At 40.1% G+C, this 5000-nt stretch overlaps 1 non-coding gene across 1 annotated transcript; it reads left to right on the top strand.

The window, feature by feature from the left end:
- Positions 1-509: 509 nt before the first annotated feature.
- On the top strand, positions 510-581 carry Trnah-gug (transfer RNA histidin (anticodon GUG)). The gene has a single exon. It is a non-coding gene; the product is annotated as a tRNA-His (tRNA).
- Positions 582-5000: the final 4419 nt, after the last annotated feature.

Raw genomic sequence — 5000 nt, 5'->3', positions numbered from 1 at the left:
AGGTGTCCCGGCCTCGCCTCCCCAGCCTGGCCAGTCCATCCTGCACCCACCAGCCCCTCTACGGCACCCCTTTCCCGTGACTCCCTATCAGTCTTACCCAGACTCTATCCTCTCCTCGCCCTCCAATGTCCCTTCCTCCTTCCAAGGCACTGCTACCCTCCCATGACTTCCTATCTATCTTACCCGTGCTTTTTGTTCTCCTCCTTGCCCTCCTATTCCTTTTCCTCCTTGCTTCCCTCAGACAGGCCAGACCAACCTGCACCACCAGCCCCTTCTTTATTTTAAGACGCTTCTAACCTCCCATGACTCCTTGTCTTACTCATGGTTTTTATTCTCTCCTTTTTCTCCTACACTACTTCATCATTCCTAACCTCTTCCTCCCCAATAGCTATTCCAACACCCTTCGCCCAAAGTCCCAGCCTCTCCCGTTTTCCTTTTTCTCATCCTATCTACCTCCACTTCCTTTTCCTCTCTCTCCACCCAAACATCCCTCCAACCTCCCCTTCCCGGCCGTGATCGTATAGTGGTTAGTACATTGCGTTGTGGCCGCAATAACCCAGGTTCGAATCCTGGTCACGGCAAAGGTCAAATATTTTTAATCAGAGATAAAATTGTTAAATATTTAGGAGAAAATAAAACCACAAAAGAATGGCAACACGGTTTCAGAACCAAACGTTCCTGCTTGACAAACTTACTAGACTTTTTTCTTTATGAAGTATTTAACTCCTACGACGAGACAAAAACAGTTGATATTATCTACCTTGATTTCCAGAAAGTTTTCGACACTGTTCCCCGTAAGAGACTCTTCCGTCTACCCACCCCAGTCCTAGCTACCCCCTACTCCCAGCCCCTCCCACTTCACCCACACCTCCTCTCATCCTCCCGTTCTCCCTCAATCTCCCAGTAGCTATTTCTCCCCTTTACCCACATTTCCCTCCTGTCTCTCCCTCTCAATCCAGCTACCCGCACTCCTAACCCTCTCTCTCCACCCACACCTACATCCCCCCCCACCCACACCCATAGTATAAATGGCATAAGGGTAAAATGAAGCTGGGTATAAACATGTTATTTACCTGTCAGTCACACTTTGAAGGGGGAAAAGTAAACTGAATATAGAAAAATTTAAGTCTCCCTTGACACCGCCATCTGTTATTGAGCGGCCACAAAGCTGGTACAATAATTCAGCCTTTGGGGGGAAAGTGCATTATTACGCCAATTGCAGAATGACAGCCCGACTCTGTGTGCCATTTACGCCCAGATTAATGGACCTCCACCCCCTGATTGCTATTGGTGATAAATATGCTCTTTTTTCGATATAGAAGAGTTATAGTAAGGGACCATTCATATATAGCTATACTACACACACCTCTATCAGGATTACCCCAGTAGTGTCAGAGTACCCGGCAGTGTTAACGTACCCAGCCTTGCCAAGAGTACCCGTCAGAGTTAGAAGTATCCAGCTGTATTACGAGTGAGTACCCAGTTATATAAGTGCCCAAACATAACAGTACCCGCCCATAGCAAGAGTAACAGTACTTACCCGTGACAGGATTACCCACCAGTGTCAGAAGTACCTATTTATGTCAGTACTAACCCATACAAGGACCCAGAAGTACCCACCCATACCAGGAGTCAAGTACCAACGCATACCAGCACCAGCCCATTCCAGTACCCACGGGTGTCAAAAGTGCCCATCAATGCCAGTACCCACCCCTGCCAGTATAACCCCCGTCCCCCCCCACCAGTAGCACGAGTACCCACCATGCTAAGAGTTACAGTCCCTATCAGCGCCAGCAGTACTTACGCCTCGCTCATTTTTATCGCCAGCCGTCAAACGTCAAATTATCGTCATTATTATTCATTGGATTCTCGTAACTGTGCTTGTTCTAATTCTCTCTCTCTCTCTCTCTCTCTCTCTCTCTCTCTCTCTCTCTCTCTCTCTCTCCTCTCTCTCTCTCTCTCTCTCTCTCCCTCCCTTCCCTTCCTTTTTATTTCTATTCAAATTCTCTATCCTCTCTTTCTTCTTCCTCCTCCTTCCTTCCTTCCTTTCTTCCTTCATTCCTGCTCTCTTCCCAACTAATTTCTCTCTCCTTCCCTTCATCCCTCCTTTGATTCACCTTTCCTCCTCCTCTTCCTTAATTAATCCGTCAATCCCTCTCCTCTTCCTCCTCCTCCTCATTTCCCTCCAGTTTCCCTTTTCCTCTCCTCTACTCGTCATTATTATCAGTCTTAAACTCTCGTTCCTCCTTTTCCTCCGACTCTCTCTCTCTCTCTCTCTCTCTCTCTCTCTCTCTCTCTCTCTCTCTCTCTCTCTCTCTCTCTCAATGGACTGGATTCGTATGTCTGACAAATTGCTGCTTTTTACCTAAGTCGTTATATTATTATTATTATTATTATTATTATTATTATTATTATTATTATTATTATTATCATTATTATTTATTATTATCATCGTCATTATTATTACCACCGGCGCCGGCCCGTTAGTGAAGCACCGCCGGAAGTAATAATGCCAGATTTAGTTGTGTTATTGTTGTCTATTTTTATCACAGGAAAAAAGTAAAAAATAATGAATTCCGCTCTGGCAGGGAAATAAAACACACGCTCTCTCTCTCTCTCTCTCCTCTCTCTCTCTCCTCTCTCTCTCTCTCTCTCTCTCTCTCTCTCTCTCTCTCTCTCTCTCTCTCATCACACACACACACACACACACACACACACACACATTTCAGACTTTCCAGTTACTAATGATGATGAAAGCAGGTGGAATGTTAGATAAATAGATAGATAGATAGATAGATAGATAGATGGCAGTAGTAGTAGTAATAGTAGTAGTAGTAGTAGTAGTAGTAGTAGTTGTTGTTGTTGTTGTGGTAGTATTACTAATAGTAGTAGTAGTAGTAGTAGTAGTAGTAGTAGTAGTAGTAACAGCAGAGGTAGAACAGTAATAAAAAAAATTACAAGTCTAATCAAGATAGATTTACATAAACACACACACTAAGACGTAACGATACATACAGACAAAGACACACACAGAAATCGAGAGACAAAAAATAAAACAGAAAAAAAAAAAAAAAAATCAAAGAAAAATAAGCGAAACTAAACACACGCACACACTTAAGACAAAAACACATTACAAGAAACGAATTCCTTGAGGCAACAGAAAACGAAAAAAAAAAAAAAAAAAAGATTAAGAAAACCCGAGGTGTTCACTTCAAAGAAAACGGAGGGTGAGTACCTCAGTGATAAAAAGAAAGTGGGAAGAATAATAGAAGAGAAAAAGATGAGAAACGCTAAGAGGCAAGTGAGGGTGACAAGTGGAGGAGGAGGAGGAGGAGGAGGAGGAGGAGGAGGAGGAGGAGGAGGAGGAGACAAAGAAGAAGAAGAAAAAGAAGAAGGTGGAGGAGGTGGAGCTGGAACGCAAGAGGAAGAGAGAGAGAGAGAGAGAGAGAGAGAGAGAGGAGAGAGAGAGAGGAGAGAGAGGAGAGAGAGAGAGAGAGAGGAGAGAGAGAGAGAGAGAGAGAGAATAGGAAACACAAGCTACCTTACCTCACAAGCGAATGTCGTTAAGAGGGAAACTGGCCGGGTGAGGCGCCGCGGAGGGAGGGCCGCGCTGAAGGGAGAGAAAAAAAAAAAAAGTGGAATGAAAAGATATGAAGCAGAGGGCGTGACTCGAGCTGCTCCTTAAATGAGTGAAGGATAAAACAAGAGGAATGAAAATAGAAGGTGAAATGAGGACGTGACGGTAAAATTGTGAGTGTTTGTATGATTTTGTGTATCTATTGAGGTTTAGACTACATAAATACGTGATGGGAAATTAATTAAATGATAGTGAATGGGAATGATAGTGAAATGATAGTGAAATGAGGAAATGGTAATGAAATGACAATGAAACGAATGAGATAATGAAATGATAATGAAAGGAATGATAAACGAAGAAAAATCATAATGAAAACAAATGATAAAGAAATGATAATGAAAGAAAATGATAATAAATGAAAATGATAAGGAAAAGGAAGTGACAATGAAAGAAAATGATAGTGAAATGAAAATGAAAACAAATGATAATGAAATGACAATGAAAGGAAATGATAATAAATGAAAATGATAAGGAAAGGAAGTGACAATGATAGAAAATGATAATGAAAACAAATGATAATGAAATGAAGAAAGATAAAATGATAATGAAAAGAAATAACGAAAGAAAACTTAAATGAAAAGAAATCATAATGGAAGGAAATTATATAATGAAATGACATTGAAAGTAGATGTTAATGACAGGAAATGATAACGAAAGAAAATGAAGGATAATGAAAAATGATAGAGAAAACGAAAACAGGTGAAGAAAGGGATGGCAAAAACGTACGAAAATTTGTATAATTCTGTGCATCAAGTGAGGTTTTAATTATACATAAACACGTGATGGTTTATAATGTACGAGTATGAGGAGGAGCAGCATCTGAGAGGAATTATATTATATACATCACACAGATTAATGTAGAATAGATAACGTAAAAAGAAGAAAAGAAAAGGCTGTCTATCAAACTGAATGCTGAATATTTGCATTAGTACCTGCATGCATTTAAACATAGAAAATTAATGTACAAGTAAGGGACATTATTGCCTAAATATAAATACGCATACAAGCACACAGATAAACGTATAAATAAGGAAATAAGGGAGTAATTACGTAAATATAATGAGGAATTAATAACACGAGGAAGGACAGGGTGATATAATGAGATTTCCAGGAATATAAATTTGTATGCATAACTAAACGTGAGAAAAAAGTACACCTAAGAAAAAAAAAAAGATAAAACAGACTTTTAAACTCATAAATCATAAAAAAAAATACCATACAAAGAGTAAAGAATGAAAAAGTAAAGGATGAGCAAAATAAAATAAACAAGGATATAATGAATAACTTGATAAAGTAGCTACAAAGAGACTGAATGTGTTAAAAAACCTGATATTTTTCTTATCTTTCACGCACTTCTCATAAT

The sequence above is a fragment of the Scylla paramamosain genome, chromosome 31 (genome assembly GCF_035594125.1).
Source record: "Scylla paramamosain isolate STU-SP2022 chromosome 31, ASM3559412v1, whole genome shotgun sequence".
Lineage (NCBI taxonomy): Eukaryota > Metazoa > Arthropoda > Malacostraca > Decapoda > Portunidae > Scylla > Scylla paramamosain.
This window is presented reverse-complemented; position numbering and strand designations above follow the sequence as displayed.